Source organism: Salmo trutta, chromosome 3, assembly GCF_901001165.1.
Source record: "Salmo trutta chromosome 3, fSalTru1.1, whole genome shotgun sequence".
Classification (NCBI taxonomy): domain Eukaryota; kingdom Metazoa; phylum Chordata; class Actinopteri; order Salmoniformes; family Salmonidae; genus Salmo; species Salmo trutta.
In genome coordinates, this window is record NC_042959.1 from 63,564,279 (window position 1) to 63,584,109 (window position 19,831).

The following is a 19,831-nucleotide window of genomic DNA, read 5'->3' on the forward strand; positions in this document are numbered from 1 at the left end:
CAAATTAAAAATAAATGGACTTGTCAGGCGTTGTTTGATAATTGGAATTTCCTCCAAAGATGTGTTGGTCCTGTATTTTATCAATTATGCTTGCAATAAAACTGTTTTCAAATAGGCTTTCACACGTATTTCCCCTTGTCCTGTTAGAACCTGTGAATTCAAGCTCAACTGATGTTGAATATGAATCTGTCATAAAATAGAAAACTCTGCCTGCGTTAAACATCAGGCAGTGTGAGTTGTTTGGTTCCTTAAACCTCTGTCATTTCAAAGCCAAAGATAGCAGTGTGTCATTTCTATATGACGCCACACATGAGAATGTTGAGCAAGAGTGGTAGATGTGCGGATAACTCAAAATATGGTTATAGTTATAGATAAGGTTATGTAATGCTGAAAATGATGCTCTTCTGCAAAAATACACTACCATTCAAAAGTTTGGGGTCACTTAGAAATGTTCTTGTTTTTGAAAGAAAACCAATTTTTTTGTCCATTAAAATAACATCAAATTGATCATAAATACAGTGTAGACATTGTTAATGTTGTGAATGACTCACTGGCTTACTGGTGCTCTTCCATGCCGTCCCTAAGAGGGGTGCGTCACTTGAGTGGGTTGAGTCAGTGACGTGGTCTTCCTGTCTGGGTTGGCGCCCCCCACTTGGGTTGTGCCGTGGCGGAGATCTTTGTGGGCTATACTCGGCCTTGTCTCAGGATGGTAAGTTGGTGGTTGAAGATATCCCTCTAGTGGTGTGGGGTCTGTGCTTTGGCAAAGTGGGTGGGGTTATATCCTGCCTGTTTGGCCCTGTCCGGGGATATCATCGGATGGGGCCACAGTGTCTCCTGACCCCTCCTGTCTCAGCCTCCAGTATTTATGCTGCAGTAGTTTATGTGTCAGGGGGCTAGGGTCAGTCTGTTATATCTGGAGTATTTCTCCTGTCTTATCCGGTGTCCTGTGTGAATTTAAGTGTGCTCTCTCTAATTCGCTCTTTCTTTCTTTCTCTCTCTCGGAGAACCTGAGCCCTAGGACCATGCCTCAGGACTACCTGGCATGATGACTCTTTGCTGTCCCCAGTCCACCTGGCCGTGCTGCTGCTCCAGTTTCAACTGTTCTGCCTGCGGCTATGGAACCCTGACCTGTTCACCGGACGTGCTACCTGTCCCAGACCTGCTGTTTTCAACTCTCTAGAGACAGCAGGAGTGGATACTCTGAATGATCGGCTATGAAAAGCCAACTGACATTTACTCCTGAGGTGCTGACCTGTTGCACCCTCGACAACTACTGTGATTATTATTATTTGACCATGGTGGTCATTTATGAACATTTGAACATCTTGGCCATGTTCTGTTATAATCTCCACCCGGCACAGCCAGAAAAGGACTGGCCACCGCTCATAGCTTGGTTCCTCTTTAGGTTTCTTCCTAGGTTTTGGCCTATTCTATGGAGTTTTTTCTAGCCACCGTGCTTCTACACCTGCATTGCTTGCTGTTTGGGGTTTTAGGCTGGGTTTCTGTACAGCACTTTGAGATATCAGCTGATGTAAGAAGGCTATATAAATACATTTGATTTGATATGAATGACTACTGTAGCTGGAAACTGCAGATTTTTAATGGAATATCTACATAGGCGTATAGAGGCCCATTATCAGCGACCATCACTCATGTGTTCCAATGGCACATTGTGTTAGCAAATCCCAATGAATCATTTTAAAAGGCCAATTGATCATTAGAAAACCCTTTTGCAATTATGTTAGCACAACTTCTAACCTCATGTACAAACACATTTTTTCCCCTCATAGGTATACAATCTGGAATAATTGTAAGGGGTGCGTACTGGCGGCAGAGAAGTCAGACGCAGGAGAGCAAAAACTGTGTTTCCAAACGGCGCAGTTTAATAACAAAAGAAAACACAGGAAAACAGCACAATCAAATAATGGGTACATAACCCGACGCACACCAGGACAGACGTGCACAAGCACTTACAACAAACAATCACCGACAAGTATGAGGGGGAACAGAGGGTTAAATACACAACATGTAATTGATGGGATTGGAACCAGGTGTGATGGAAGACAAGACAAAACCAAAGGAAAATGAAAAGAGGATCAGCGATGGCTAGAAGGTCATTTGGGGTTACCGCTGAACGCCGCCCAAACAAGGAGAGGGACCAACTTCGGGGGAAGTCGTGACAGTAACCCCCCCCCCCGACGCGTGGCTCCAGCTGCGCGTCGACACTGGCCTCGGGGACGACCTGGAGTGTGAGGCGCAGGGCGATACGGACGAAGACGGTGGAACTCCTGCAGCATAGGTGGGTCCAACATGTCCCCGACCGGAACCCAGCACCTCTCCTCCGGGCCGTACCCCTCCCACTCCACGAGATACTGAAGGCCCCTCGCCCGGCGCCTCAAATCCAGTATGGAGCGAACTGAGGACGCCGGGGCCCCCCCGATGTCCAGAGGGGGCGGAAGAACCTCAGACTCCTGGAGTGGGCCAGCCACCACCGGCCTGAGGAGAGACACATGGAACGAGGGGTTAATACGGTAATCGGGTGGAAGCTGTAACCTATAACAAACCTCGTTCATTCTCATCAGGACTTTAAATGGCCCCACAAACTGCGGACCCAGCTTCCGGCAGGACAGGCGGAGGGGCAGGTTTCGGGTCAAGAGCCAGACCTGGAATTGCCTCCTCACTGTTGACGTTGAGACTGGTGTTTTGCGGGTACTATTTAATGAAGCTGCCAGTTGAGGACTTGTGAGGCGTCTGTTTCTCAAACTAGACACTCTAATGTAATTGTCCTCTTGCTCAGTTGTGCACCGGGACCTCCCACTCCTCTATGTATTCTGGTTAGAGAAAGTTTGCGCTGTTCTGTGAAGGGAGTAGTACACAGCGTTGTATGAGATCTTCAGTTTCTTGGCAATTTCTCGCATGGAATAGCCTTCCTTTCTCAGAACAAGAATAGACTGACGAGTTTCATTAGAAAGTTCTTTGTTTCTAGTCATTTTGAGCTTGTAATGGAACCCACAAATGCTGATGCTCCAGATACTCAACGAGTCTAAAGAAGGCCAGTTGTATTGCTTCTTTAATCAGAACAATAGTTTTCAGCTGTGCTAACAAAACTGCAAAAGGGTTTTATAATGATCAATTAGCCTTTTAAAATGATAAACTTGGATTAGCTAACACAACGTGCTATTGGAACACAGGAGTGATGGTTGCTGATAATGGTCCACTGTACGCCTATGTAAATATTCCATGAAAAATCAGCCGTTTCCAGCTACAATAGTCATTTACAACATTACCAATGTCTACACTGTATTTCAGATAAATTTGATGTTATTTTAATGGATAAAAATGTGCTTTTCTTTCAAAAACAAGGACATTTCTAAGTGACCCCAAACTTTTGAACGGTAGTGTACATCATTCAAAGTGTCACCGAATAGTTGGAAATGAGTAACAAACTGCAATGTGAATATGACAAGCGATATATAGATTTTTTTACAGCAGTCAAATTATGTTATCTTGTGAGTGGAGCAGGAGATGACTAATAAACAACAATATTACAATACTGTTTCCATGACCACAACAATAATGTTCAACTGCAGCGCGTTGCTAATCGGAATGAAATCAAACAATCATCATGAAACAGCATTTGGGTTAACTCTGTGGTATGTGGAATGATAATGTTATTGATGATGGTGATTGTATTGCACCTTTCCATCCCTTGAGTGTATGCTGTGCAGGACAGTGTTGCTCAATCCTCAGGGGAGAGATTAGTGAATTGGCAATTTTCCATTGTGACTTCCCGCAGTCGTCATTCATTTTAGATAAGTGACATGTTGAGGTACAGAAACAAACACAAGATCTTCTTTTGGAGGGACAGTTTTTCCGTTTCATGACACAATGTGATTTCAAAAGGTGGTTTCCTGAACGTTTCAGAGATCAAACACAAATTAACATTCAATTACATGTTATTGACATGTAATCACATTATTTGTTGATGGTTTATGATCACAGATTATAGAAGAAAATACAACAAACAAACTAACCTTAGATGTACATTTTTAAAGCTTGCTGGAGATGATACAGAAAATAGACTGCATGAATATAGTCCAGCTCACTTTACATGCCTCTGAAATAGTATTATTAACATATCTAAAATATCTTTCCTGAGTCAATTACTTCAGGAAGGTAAGAGGTAGACAAAACTTCTACTACAGTGTGTGCCAAGGTGTTTATCAGCACTTAACAGGGTGCATTTAGCCATACCCTGTGATTATATGCACTTATGGTTTAAATATAACACACTCCCATCCAGCACAGGCAAGTTGTTCTCTTCATTTGCTGTTTGTCGCATATCTTATGTCTAGGAGAATAATGCCTCATTCATTCTTTGTGTATATTGAAATGTATTTTGTGACCTCTCCTCCTTGACTATGTTGACATTGATGGATGGTTTCTCAACTGGATTATTTTTGCTACAGAATAAAAAATAAAAAAATAGAACTACAGCTGAAAAACTACAGCTGCATATTGTTCGGGCCAGTCAAATAGCTCTATCAATCTTTAAATTACAACATGTTTCTGTCAACAGTTGGGTTGGGTGGATCACCTTTCACCAGAATCAACCAGCAACAACCGCAGCACCTGCAAAATTACACAATTTTGCAATAAGCAGGAAGTAGTGCTTTCCTCTTCTGATAACAAAGGTGAAAATCTGTGTAAAAAGTCTTACTTATTCACCCGACATGGGAGTGCACACAGTGGTGTACACACTGTACCATGTGTCACCCAGATGCCCGCTTTCTTGAGACTCTGCAAAGCAGAGCTCACTGGATGTGGTCAACAGGCAGGGAAAAAGCAGCAAGAAATATGTCACAGTCCTCTCTTATGCGGCCCGAGGAGGCTATTGACCTTGACAGTGGGCCAGCACCGCTGCTCACATTTTTTCCACAGCCCTTTTAGTCCAACGAGGGACAACAACCCTTATCCTTCTCTTCATCTTCACCATTTGGGGCTCGCTCCTCCTCCTCCTCCTGTTTCACCCTCCCAACCAACCCTCCCTACCCATCCATCCATCCCTCCCTCCCTACCCATCCATCCCTCCCTCCCCCCTTTCTCCCAGATTTGCTGGGACACAGACTGTCAGATGGTCCTCTGCCACAGATCTGTATGGCACATGTCCCCGTCATCTTGTATGATGTCAATTTCTGCCATGTTTGATCATTCTGTGTCTCTTAGGTCTGCCCAGTGGGGCTGGCATTGTGGTTGGAAGTAGGGACATACTGTATATAAGGAAGTGGTTTGGGGTGGTGACGATCAGCTCTTTCTTCATTTGTGTGGTGAAATTTGGGGGGGAAAACGTAGCGGGTTTGTGCGGTGAGGGGAAGTTTGGCAGTCATTTTGACTCTAAAACAAAATTCCTGACCTCTCCACACGACACTACAGCCTGATTTCCAGTCAGCACCACAACTAAATCAACAAACTTTGGCGGTTATAGGACCAGAAGATTCCCATTGTGTGTTGGCTCTCTGTCTTCAAGACAACTGGAATGTTATGAGAGCTCCAGCAGCTCTCTGCGACACCGTAAGGCTTTCAATCCCCCAACAAACAGATTTGGGAGATGTAGAAAAGCAATGAGCCCACATTTTCCCCCCTCGACAGCTACGAACACACAGGGTGGATCTATGTCATTAGTTTTTCACTACCCTTGGGCTAGGCAATAACACCGTGAATTTAGCTTGGCTCTCTCTTGTTGATGCCACACCCTCTCAATACAGCTGTTGTGAATAATAAAAACCCCAACCCCAGTCCCACCAGCCTCCCCCACATTTCACCACCCTCCCCCAACCTCTACCCAAAAAATCTGAGTTCCCCTCAAACTCCCACTGGTTGTTTTACACGCCCAAATTGGTATTTGTGCAGCCCGGCTTAATTACAAGTTTGGTTGGTGAATCAAGAAGTATGGCGAAACATGGTCTGCGAAAGCTTCCCTCAAACTATAGCTTAGGGATAGCTATTAATATCCAGTCCAGACACTGTCGTTTTGAACCACTTGCTATAGAGCTGCACAGAATGACTGGAGAACAATCAATTAGAATAATACTTCCAACAATAATAACCAGAGAGATAAGCTGTTATTTTAAAGGCAAAATATATGACTTCAATACAGTATTTCATCCGGTCTGGACATCAGTACAAAGAAATCCACCAGAAGTGTAACATCTGGACCACCTCAAGATTAGATAAATCTGTGCCTAACAGTGCATTCCTTGAGGATAAATCAACAGAGAATAATTTCCCTTATTGCTTTGAACTGTCCCCCGCAGGGCGGAAGTAATTGTTTATGTCCCAGTGTCAGATAGCCCTCCTGTGGTAAAATGTGCAGACGCTGAATACTTATGCATGAGTGAAAAAAGCCAGTGATACAAGAGACATGAGTTCTCCCACACATACAAATGAGGGTGTTGCTCTGACTCAAAGCAGAGGTTGACACACACGTGTGCACACACGCACACCAGCACATGCGCACACACACCCACACGCACACGCACACGCACACACAAACACACACACACACACACACACACACACCAGGGGCCTTCATTCTCTTCCCGCTCTTTGGTAGTGTGCAGAGTTCCTGCGTGGTATGTTCACTGGCTGGGCATCCAGTTTTGGGTTGGGTAAACGCTAGCCTCTCACCCTGTGAAACAAATCTGATTGCTCCAAGCTTTTGGGTTTGATTGCGTTCAAGCAATGTGCAGACAAGTGTCTGGAATGCAAATGCTTTGGATAGTCAATGACGACAAGCACCCAGCAGTATTGTGCCGAGTCAGAGTGTGTATGTGTGCCATGGAAAAATGTCCAAGAACCGTGTTAGACTGTAACTGTGTACTGTTTTGGCAGAGTGAAAGTCCAAACTCTTCCAACGTTCGAACACACACACAAGAGACACGCACATCAAAGCACACCTCCAAGACCCAAGTCTCAATCTCAGTTGCATTTCCTAATGAGGAGAATTGAAACTGAAATCAAGTTCAGCCTCCTTAAAGGATCAGCATAAACACATTCTGGTTCCCAAACTCTAGGCCATGATCCATGTCCAACATCATACTGTCTGCCAGCACTTGTTTAAACACTTTGGACAACTTTCAGTGGAGATGGAGAAAGGTCCACAAAGCATCGGCCAAAATTCACAACCGCCCTCCCCCACAGATGTATGCTTGTCTGTGTGGTGTGGGTGTAAAATGAACGGTGAGGGGGGACAAGTGGGAGGAAATGAGCCGAATTGGATGTTGATCCAAAGTTCCGTACTTCCTCTCCTTTGGACTGTGTGTGTTTGTGGCAGGGCTCGGCTCACAGTTCCTTGGGAAGAAGAGACGGAGGCGGAATCTGTAATCTCAGCATTCAGCACTCACCCACCTCCATGTCTACAGCTTGGACTGATTATGATATTCCCATGTTCCTCTCCCCTACGGTTTAGTTCAGGTGGTTTGTTGAGCGGAGGAGGAGACATGTAAGCTACACACAGTACTTCAGGGCTGATCTCCCCTCCCTGGCCTGGTCTGGGCTATGTGTGGGTGGGTCTATGGATGTGTGCACTGATAAATCTTAAGTGTGATTTACCCCATTTCTGTTGTTTTAAGGAAAAAAACTTGGAGTTTCTGTCTCATCATTCCAAGCGGTTGTGAAAGAGAGAGATCATAATATTCAGAGTGACCAGCCACCAGCTGAATTTCACCCTCACTTGACCAGCACAAATATATCTATTTACACAAGCTATCCATACAGATTGGATGAACACATTGGACATGTCTCAGTTTCCCCTCTGAGATGAATAAAGTATTTCTTATTTTATCTCATGTTATCTACAGTACGTCAGCATACTTTATGTCAAAGAATTGTGTCTTTCCTCAGAAATAATATGCATGCAAATAGGGTTCATGTCAAGGTTAGCCTTAATTCTCAGTGAGAATTCCTGTTGTGCTGTTCTGCACTGTAAGGTTCAAACTTAAAAATAGCGAGTCAGGTGTAAAGGCTTAAACATTAACATTAATCAAGTTTCACGTTTTTTTTTACAGTGAAATGCCTTTCTTGCAAACTCGAAACCCAACAATGCAATAATCAATAACAATTGAATACTAGAAAAAAAAACGAGAAATAATGTGAAATATGAAGAACACAATAAGTAAGTAAATAAGCATACTATATATAGTCGTGGCCAAAAGTTTAGAGAATGACACAAATATTAATTTCCACAAAGTTTGCTGCTTCAGTGTCTGTAATTATTTTTGTCAGATGTTACTATGGAATACTGAAGTATAATTACAAGAATTTCATAAGTGTCAAAGCCTTTTATTGACAATTACATGAAGTTGATGCAAAGAGTCAATATTTGCAGTGTTGACCCTTCTTTTTCAAGACCTCTGCAATCTGCCCTGGTATGCTGTCAATTAACTTCTGGGCCACATCCTGACTGATGGCAGCCCATTCTTGCATAATCAATGCTTGGAGTTTGTCAGAATTTGTGGGTTTTTGTTTGTCCACCCGCCTCTTAAGGATTCACCACAAGTTCTCAATGGGATTAAGGTCTGGGGAGTTTCCTGGCCATGGACCCAAAATATCGATGTTTTGTTCCCCGAGCCACTTAGTTATCACTTTTGTCTAATGGCAAGTTGCTCCATCATGCTGGAAAAGGCATTGTTCGTCGCCAAACTGTTCCTGGATGGTTGGGAGAAGTTGCTATCGGAAGATGTGTTGGTACCACTCTTAATTCATGGCTCCCGTGTGGCTCAGTTGGTAGAGCATGGTGTTTGCAACGCCAGGGTTGTGGGTTTGATTCCCATGGGGGACCAGTATGGGGAAAAAATGTATGAAATGTATGCATTCACTACTGTAAGTCGCTCTGGATAAGAGCGTCTGCTAAATGGTCAAATGTAACGGCTGTGTTCTTAGGCAAAATTGTGAGTGAGCCCACTCCCTTGGCTGAGAAGTAACCCCACACATGAATGGTCTCAGGATGCTTTACTGTTGGCATGACACAGGACAGATGGTAGCGCTCACCTTGTTTTCTCCGGACAAGCTTTTTTCCGGATGCCCCAAACAATCGGAAAGGGGATTCATCAGAGAAAATTACTTCCTGAGCAAGCTCTGTACTGGTGGTGCCCCGATCCCGCAGCTGAATCAACTTTAGGAGACGGTCCTGGCGCTTGCTGGACTTTCTTGGGCGCCCTGAAGCCTTCTTCACAACAATTGAACCGCTCTCCTTGAAGTTCTTGATGATCCGAGAAATAGTTGATTTAGGTGCAATCTTACTGGCAGCAATATCCTTGCCTGTGAAGCCCTTTTTGTGCAAAGCAATGATGACGGCACGTGTTTTCTTGCAGGTAACCATGATTGACAGAGGAAGAACAATGATTCCAAGCACCACCCTCCTTTTGAAGCTTCCAGTCTGTTATTCGAACTCAATCATCATGATCAGAGTGATCTCCAGCCTTGTCCTCGTCAACACTCACACCTGTGTTAACGAGAGAATCACTGACATGATGTCAGCTGGTCCTTTTGTGGCAGGGCTGAAATGCAGTGGAAATGTTTTTTGGGGATTCAGTTAATTTGCATTGCAAAGAGGGACTTTGCAATTAATTGAAATTCATCTGATCACTCTTCATAACATTCTGGAGTATATGCAAATTGCCATCATACAAACTGAGGCAGCAGACTTTGTGAAAATTTATATTTCTGTCATTCTCAAAACTTTTGGCCACGACTGTACAGGGTCAGTTCCAATACCATGTTTGTGCAGGGAGACTGGAGTGATGGAGGTATGTATATGGGTAAGGAGGCTAGGCAACAGGATATAAGATAAACAGAGTAGCAGCAGCTTGTATGTGAGTGGGTGTGCGTGTGTAGAGTCAGTATAAATGTACAGTGCACTCGGAAAGTATTCAGATCCCTTTACTTTTTCCACATTTGTTACGTTACAGCTCTAATTTAGAATGGATTTAATAGTTTTTTCCCTTCATCAATCCACATTACAATACCGCATAATGACAAAGCAAAAACTGTTTTTTAGAAATGTTTGCAAATGTATTAAAAATGTAAAACTGAAATATCAAGTATTCAGACCCTTTACTCAGTACTTTGTTGAAGCACCTTTTGCAGCGATCACAGCCTCGAGTCTTCTTGGGTATGACGCTACAAGCTTGGTACACCTGTATTTGGAGAGTTTCTCCCATTCTTTCCTGCAGATCCTCTCAAGCTCCGTCAGGTCGGATGGGGAAATTCGCTGCATAGCTATTTTCCAGTCTCTCCAGAGATGTTCAATCAGGTTAAAGTCCGGGCTTTGGTTGGGCCACTCAAGGACATTCAGAGATTTGTCCCGAAGCCACTCCTGTGTGGTCTTGGGTGTGTGCTTAGGGACGTTGTCCTGTTGAAAGGTGAACCTTCGCCCCAGTCTGAGGTCCGGAGCGCTCTGGAGCAGGTTTTCGTCAAGGATCTCTCTGTACTTTGCTCCGTTCATCTTTCCCTCGATCCTGACTAATCTTTCAGTCCCTGCCTCTGAAAAACATCCCCACAGCATGATGCTGCTATCACCATGCTTCACCAATAGGATGGTGCCAGGTTTCCTCCAGACGTGACACTTGGCATTCTGGCCAAAGAGTTCAATCTTGGTTTCATCAAACCAGATAATCTTGTTTCTCATGGTCTGAGAGTCCTTTAGGTGCCGTTTGGCAAACTCCAAGCAGGCTGTACTGTGCCTTTTACTGAGGAGTGGCTTCCGTCTGGCCACTCTACCATAAAGGCCTAATTGATGGAGTGCTGCAGAGATGGTGGTCCTTCTGGAAGTTTCTCCCATCTCCGCAGAGGAACTTTGGAGCTCTGTCAGAGTGACCATGGGTTCTTGGTCACCTCCCTGACCAAGGCCCTTCTACCCTGATAGTTCAGTTTGGCCAGGAGGCCAGCTCTAGGAAGAGTCTTGGTGGTTCCAAACATCTTCCATTTAAGAATGATGGAGACCACCGTGTTCTTGGGGACCTACAATGCTGCAGAAATGTTTTGGAACCCTTCCCCAGATCTTTGCCTCAATACAATCCTGTCTCGGAGCTCTATAGACAATTCCTTCAAACTCATGGTTTGGTTTTTTCTCCGACATGCACTGTCAACTGTGGGACCTTATATAGACAGGTGTGTGCATTTACAAATCATGTCCAATCAATTGAAGTTACCACAGGTGGACTCCAATCAAGTTGTAGAAACATCTCAAGGATGATCAATGGAAACAGGATGCACCTGAGCTCAATTTCGAGTCTCATAGCAAAGGGTCTGAATACTTATGTAAATAAGGTATTTCTGTTTTAATTTTTTATAAATTTGTAAACATTTCTTAAAACCTGTTTTCACTTTGTCATTATGTGGTATTGTGTGTAGATTGATAAGGATTTTTTTTTTATCAATTTTAGAATAACGCTGTAATGTAAAACAAAATGTGGAAAAGGGGAAGGGGTCTGAATACTTTCCGAATGCACTGTATGTACATATTATGTGTGAGTGAGCAGATGATGGAGTGAGTGTGTGTGTGAGTGTGTAGGGCCCTGTGAGTGTGCATAGAGACAGTGCAAATATACAAATAAAAGGTCAATAAAGAAACAAGGTTAACTCAGATAGTCAATGTAACTAATTTGTTAGCTATTTATCAGTCTTATTGTGAAGGGATAGAAGCTGTTCAAGAGCATGTTGGTGTTAGACTTGATGCACCGCTACCTCTTGCCGTGAGAAAGCAGAGAGAATATTCTATGGCTTGGGTGGTTGGAGTCTTTAACAATTTTCCAGGCCTTCCTTCCACACCCCAACCTCCTGATATAGATGTCCTGGATGGCAGATGGGCTGTCCACACCACCCTCTGCAGTTCCATGCAATCGAGGACGGTGCTATTGCCATACCAGGCAGTGATGCAGCCAGTCAAGATGCTCACAATTGTACAGCTGTAGATCTTTTTGAGGATTTTAGGGCCCACTAAAACCAGGCCACAATCCAGGCAAAACTTTTTCAATCTCCTGAGGGGAAGAAGCACTTTTGTGCCTTCTTCACAACTGTGCGTGTGTTTTAAGTATTTAGTCATTTGGACACCGAGGAACTTGAAGCTCTCGACCTGCTCCACTGCAGCCCCGTTGATGTGGATGGGGGCGTGCTCACCCCCCGTTTGCTGTAGTGCACAATCAGCTCCTTGGTCATTGAGAGAGAGGTTGTTGCTCTGGCACCACACTGCCAGGTCACTGACCTCCTCCCTGTAGGCTGACTCATTGTCCCAGGTGATCAGGCCTACCACCGTCGTGTCATCAGCAAACTTGATGATGGTGATGGAGTCGTGTGTGGCCACACAGTCAAGGGAGAACAGGGAGTACAGGAGGGGACTAAGTACACACCCCTGTGTTGAGGGTCAGTGTTGCAGAGGTGATGTTGCCTACCCTGGCCCATCAGGAAGTCCAGGATCCAGTTGCAGAGGGAGGTGTTCAAACCCAGAGTCCTAAGCTTGGTGACAAGCTTGGAGGGGACAATGGTGTTAAACACTGAACTGTAGTCAGTGAACAGCATTCTCACATAGGTATTCCTCTTATCTAGGTGGGTGAGGGCAGTATGGAGAGCAATTGAGATTGCGTCACCTATGGATCTGTTGGGGCAGTATGCAAATTGGAGTGGGTCTAGAGTGTCTGGGATGGTGGAATTAATGTGTGCCAGCCTCTCAAAGCACTTCATGATTACAAAAGTGAGTGCTACAGGGCGGTAATCATTGTGGCATGAAGCCTTAGAGTTCTTGGGGACAGGAATGATGGTGGTCATCTTAAAACATTAGGAGGATTGCAGACTGGGACTAGGTGAGGGTGAAAATTACTGTGAATATGCTTGCCAGCTGTTATGCACATGCTCTGAGAACGCGCCCTGGAATACCGTTGGGCCTCGCGGCCTTGCAGGTGTTGACCTGATTAAAGACCTTTCTCGCGTCGGCTTCGCAGAGCGAGATCACTCAATCCTCTGGGTTGGTGACGGCCGTCACACCCGGCACGATGTTGTTGTCAAAGCATGCATAAAATGCATTGTGTTCGTATGGTATAGAGGAATCGTTGGGCAGATCACGGTTGGGTCTTCCTTTATAATCCATAATGGACTGTAGCCCCTGCCACGTGGTCGTCGGAGACTGTGCAAAATGATTTCACATTATTCCTATGTTGTCGTTGTACTCGTTTTATGACTCTTTGGAGGTCATAGCGGGACTTCTTGTACTTATTCCTGTCCTCGGCCGTAGACTCAGAGTTGTCTACGGTAGCTCTGTGTTTAGTTTAGTGCCAACTTCATGTTAATCCAGTGCTTTTGAGGTGGTTAGCTCGTCAATGTTATCGGTGGAGTCTCAAAACATATTACAATCAGCGATAGCAAAGCAGTCCTGTAGCATAATCTTTGATTCTGGTGAACATTTCTCAACCGAGCAAGTCTCGGGTACTTCCTGTTTGAGTTTCTGCTTGTAAACAGGAAGCAGGAGTACGGACTTATGGTCTGATTTGGCGAATGGCGGACGAGGGAAGGCCTTGTATGCTTGCTAGTTGGTAGAATAGCAGTTGTCATTATCACCCCTTGGGGCGTTGGAGATGTGTTGATGGAAGTTGGGCATCACGTGTTTTAGTGACGTGGAAATAAAATCACCGGTAACCAGAAAAGCAGCCTCTGTTTGTAGGTTTTCTTGCTTGTTTATAGCCTTGTACAGTTTGTTAAAGGCCGGTTTGTTATTTATCTTGTCTTGAGGTGGAATGTACACAACAGTCACGATAACAGCTGAAAACTCCCTCGGGAGACAGAAGGGTCGGCATTTGACAATCAGGTATTCCAAGACGGGTGAACAGTGGGTCAACACTTCCACCACTCTGGAGTTAGCACATCAGTTAGTGTTGATGTAGAGGCAAAATCCTCCCCCCCCCCCCCCCCCCCCCTCAATTGTCAGCGCCATCTCGCTAGTGAGACCCTGGGTCACGACCCTGCCCTGTGCAACTGGATCCTGGATGTTCGGACGTCCCGCCAACCGGTGGTGAGGGTAGGAAACAACATCTCCACCCCGCTGATCCTCAACACTAGGGCCCCACAAGGTTGCGTTCTCAGCCCTCTCCTGTACTCCCTGTTCACCAATGACTGCGTGGCCATGCACGCCTCCAACTCAATCATCAAGTTTGAAGACGACACTACAGTGGTAGCCCTGATTACCAACCACGACGAGACTGCCTACAGGGAGGAGGTGAGGGCCCTCGGAGTGTGGTGTCAGGAAAATAACCTCTCACTCAACGTCAAGAAAACAAAGGAGATGATAGTGGACTTCAGGAAACAGCAGAGGGAGCATCCCCCTATCCACATCGAAGGGACAGCAGTGAAGAAGGTGGAAAGTTTTAAGTTATCGGCGTACACATCACGGACAAACTGAAATGGTTCACCCACACAGACAGCATGGTAAAGAAGGCGCAACAGCTCCTCTTCAACCTCAGGAGGCTGATAGAATTTGGCTTGTCACCTAAAACACTCACAAACTTTTACAGATGCACAATTGAGAGCATCCTGTCGGGCTGTATCACCGTCTGGTACGGCAACTGCTCCGCCCACAACCACAAGGCACTCCAGAGGGTAGTGCAGTCTGCACAACGCATCACCGGGGGGAAACTACCTGCTCTCCATGACACCTACAGCACCCAATGTCACAGGAAGGCCAAAAAGATCATCAAGGACAACAACTACTCGAGCCACTGCCTGTTCACCCCGTTATCATTCAGAAGGCAAAGTCAGTACGGGTGCATCAAAGCTGGGACCGAGAGACTGAACAACAGCTTCTATCTCAAGGCCATCAGACTGTTAAACAGCCATCACCAACATAGAGTGGCTGCTGCCAACATACAGACTCAAATCTCCGGCCACTCAAATAAATGGATTTAATAAAGGTATCACTAGTCACTTTAAATAACACCACTTTAATAATGTATACATATCCTACATTACTCATCTCATATGTATATACTGTATTCTATACCATCTACTGCATCTTGCCTATGCCGCAAGGCCAGCGCTCATCTATATATTTATATGTACACATTCTTATCCTCCCTTTACATTTGTGTGTATAAGGTAGTCATTGTGAATTTGTTAGATTACTTGTTAGATATTACTGCACTGTCGGACCTAGAAGCACAAGTATTTCACTACACTCACATTAACATCTGCTAACCATGTGTATGTGACCAATAAGATTTGATTTGATTTACCCGACTCCACTGTCCTGTCCGCCCGGTGAATGGAGAATCCATCGAGTTGGATAGCCATGGAGGGTATCTTGTCCAAGAGCCATGTTTCAGAAAAGCAAAGAATATTGCAGTTTAGAGAGTCCCGTTAGATGACCTCCAATCGCCAATATGCTACTATCTTATTATCCAGTGACTGTACTTTGGTCAGTAGAATGGAGGAAAGAGGTTGGTCAGTAGAATGGAGGGAAGAGGTTGGCCAGTAGAATGGAGGGAAGAGGTTGGCCAGTAGAATGGAGGGAAGAGGTTGGCCAGTAGAATGGAGGAAAGAGGTTGGTCAGTAGAATGGAGGGAAGAGGTTGGTCAGTAGAATGGAGGGAAGAGGTTGGCCAGTAGAATGGAGGGAAGAGGTTGGCCAGTAGAATGGAGGAAAGAGGTTGGTCAGTAGAATGGAGGGAAGAGGTTGGCCAGTAGAATGGAGGGAAGAGGTTGGCCAGTAGAATGGAGGGAAGAGGTTGGCCAGTAGAATGGAGGAAAGAGGTTGGTCAGTAGAATGGAGGGAAGAGGTTGGCCAGTAGAATGGAGGGAAGAGGTTGGCCAGTAGAATGGAGGGAAGAGGTTGGCCAGTAGAATGGAGGGAAGAGGTTGGTCAGTAGAATGGAGGGAAGAGGTTGGCCAGTAGAATGGAGGGAAGAGGTTGGCCAGTAGAATGGAGGGAAGAGGTTGGCCAGTAGAATGGAGGGAAGAGGTTGGCCAGTAGAATGGAGGGAAGAGGTTGGTCAGTAGAATGGAGGGAAGAGGTTGCCGGTTTTCCCTTCGACTTAATCTCACCAGGACCCCGCTTCTGTAACGCCAATGTTTCCCCTTGGGTAGCCCGAATATTGGGTCAGAATTACAGAGAGAGCCCAGGGCAGATGAATCGAAGTTGAATCAAGAATTGGGATAAGTAACTGCTGATCTGATGTTCAAAACGACAAAATAATCACAAAATAGCTAAGTTGGGTCAATGCTTGTAAAACAGAGGACATCCAATACGGCACCATCTTTCTTCAGGATGTAAGTGAGTGTAATATGCTGTGATGGTCAATGAACACATCAAATTTTACTATAGAAGTAGTAGTTCATGAAGGTTCCTGTCAATGAATGACTGCTGGTAGGTCACTTTTGGACATTCTTTTACAACGTGTTTAAGGGCAGACATCCAATATGCAAAACTGCTAAAGAAAGTGTCAAAAGGTCAGCGGAAGCAATATTCTACAAACATTATAAAACACCACAAAGTCCACACTAATCAGGAAAAGGTGAATAACAAAATGACGCATTCGCAGCTGGCCTAGATATTAAGATTTTAATCACACAGAGCAGACAAGGTCATAAAATATGCGCTTTTCTATTGTAACTTGATATTAACATTTAACTTTTAGTGCACTTGTGTAATTCACTCATCTCACCAAGCAACTAAGATAAAATAACCTGTATATGACATAGGTCTGGGTGTTCAAAATCAAAGTAACGATAAAAGAGGAAGTTGCTCATAAGAAAGTGACCTTTGCTGTTTGCATAAACTCTTAGTCCCATTATATTTTATATCACACATCCGTATTATTGTATGTGACACAATAGATTCTATAGAAGGATGTAAAACAGTAAAACAGGCCCTTGACAGTAAAACAGGCCCTTGACAGTTACTGAGTAAATGCTGAGAATGGGGTCAACTTGATACTGGAGTTTCTTGGTAATTGTGCCTGAATGTAGCACTATATATTTAGCAAATATACACATTAAAAACAAAAGACTACATAAAGTATGGCCATGTTGTGATGGATCCAGACAACAGGCTTAATCTGTGTCACCAGAGCTTCTGGTTGCATTTCTAAAATGCAGAGGCAACATTATGCCCATAATGTCCAGCTCAGGACTTCAGTGGACACAGCAATGGAGGGAGTAACCTGCCATTTGAGAGAACTGTGGTGGCCGCACCAAATTACTGACAGATGCTGTGAGTTGCTTGTCACATGCTCGGCAGTGCAGAAAGGAATATAAAACATGCACACTACCGTTCAAAAGTTTGGGGTCACTTAGAAATGTCTTTGTTTTTGAAAGAAAAGCTAATTTTTTGTCCATTAAAATAACATCAAATTGATCTGAAATACAGTGTAGACATTGGTAATGTTGTAAACGACTATTGTAGCTGGAAACGGCTGATTTTTAATGGAATATCTACATAGGCATACAGAAGCCCATTATCAGCAACCATCACTCCTGTGTTCCAATGGCACGTTATGTTAGCTAATCCAAGTTTATCATTTTAAAAGACTAAATGATCTTTAGAAACCCTTTTGCAATTATGTCCGCACAGCTGAAAACTGTTGTGCTAATTAAAGAAGCAATAAAACAGGCCTTCTTTAGACTCGTTGAGTATCTGGAGCATCAGCATTTGTGGGTTCAATTACAGGCTCAAAATGGCCAGAAACAAAGAACTTTCTTCTGAAACTCGTTAGCATCCCAGAGTCACCTCCTCACTGTTGACGTTGAGACTGGTGTTTTGCAGGTACTATTTAATGAAGCTGCCAGTTGAGGACTTGTGAGGTGTCTGTTTCTCAAACTAGACACTCTAATGTAATTGTCCTCTTGCTCAGTTGTGCACCGGGGCCTCCCACTCCTCTTTCTATTCTGATTAGAGAAAGTTTGCGCTGTTCTGTGAAGGGAGTAGTACACAGCGTTGTATGAGATCTTCAGTTTGTTGGCAATTTCTCACATGGATTAGCCTTCATTTCTCAGAACAAGAATAGACTGACGAGTTTCAGAAGAAAGGTCTTTGTTTCTGGCCATTTTGAGCCTGTAATGGAACCCACAAATGCTGATGCTCCAGATACTCAACGAGTCTAAAGAAGGCCAGTATTATTGCTTTTTAATCTGCACAACAGTTTTCAGCTGTGCTAACATAATTGCAAAAGGGTTTTATAATGATCAATTAGCCTTTTAAAATGATAAACTTGTATTAGCTAACACAACGTGCCATTGGAATACAGGAGTGATGGTTGCTGATAATGGGCCTCTGTACACCTATGTAGATATTCCATTAAAAAATCTGCTGTTTCCAGCTACAATAGTAATTTACAAAATTCACAATGTCTCCACTGTATTTCTGATCAATTTCTTGTTATTTTAATGGACAAAAAAGGTGCTTTTTATAAAACAAGCAAATTTCAAAGTGGCCACAAACTTTTGAATGGTAGTGTATATGTCCAGATGTTGATTCAAACAGTCAACACAGAGTTATTACACTGAACCTCAAGCAAACATGAGCTCACCCCACAAAGAGCGAAACACATTGCAGTCATGCAGGCCACAGCCACCCTTTTCAGGGATGGGTTTAGGAGTCGGTGGCCTTTATAGGTAGTCTGCTCACGGTCTCTAGGGCTTTAGCCATCTATTCTGAATATTGTTGTCATTGCAATACAAAACCGCATAAATGGTAACAGGCTTTAGCATCAAGGTGCATGACATTGTTCCTGGACACCTGGCCAGGCAGCAACAGAACATAGGCTAATTCACTCACATAGAGCTACACTGAGTGCACAAAACATTAAGAACACTTGCTCTCTCCATGACATAGACTGACCAGGTGAATTCAAGTGAAAGCTATGATCCTTTATTGATGTCACTTGTTAAATCCACTTCAATCAGTGTAGATGAAGGTTAGGAGACAGGTAAAAAAAAAAACTTTTAAGCCTTGAAACAATTGAGACACGGATTGTGTATGTGTGCCATTCAGATGGTGAATGGGCAAGACAAAATATTTAAGTGCTTTTGAATGGGGTTTGGTAGTAGGTGCCTTGCGCACCGGTTTGTGTCAAGAACTGCAACGCTACTGGGCTTTTCACCCTCAACAGTTTCCTGTGTGATCAAGAATGGTCCATCACCCAATGGACATCCAGCCACCTTGACACAAATGCGGGAAGCATTGGAGTCAACATGGGCCAGCATCTCTGTGGAATGCTTTCAACACCTTGTAGTCCATCCCAGAAGAATTGATGCAACTCAATATTAGGAAGGTGTTCCTAATGTTTGGTATACTTAGTGTATATTGTTGATAGGACTAATTGCAACCTAAAACATCTCTACAAACTATGCTGAAAATCACCAACAAATCTATAGATACTCCCAATAGGCTATTCAAGTTTCAATGTACCCATTGGAACACCCATTTGGCTTTCAACCATAATAAGTGGATAGATTGTAGTTAATGAGGTAATATTGCAGCATAGTCACTTAGCTATATAAAGACCCTTTCTACCCTCAAAGGAAATTGCAGAATTTTCTTTGGTTACAGATTCCAAACCACATTTCGCTATTTCTCCTCCACCGCAGGGAAAAGCAGACGTTCCTTGGTTTTGTGCTGCGTTCAAATGCTGGTCGGAACTAGGACACTTTGAAACGTACGACTTGCTATATAGTTGTAGATATACACGTGCAGTGTACAACGAATCAGTTTCCTGGTTCCGAATAGCATTTGAACGCGGCATCTATCAACGTCGACGAGTCATCATGAATGCCACAAGTGGTGGTGGTGATGA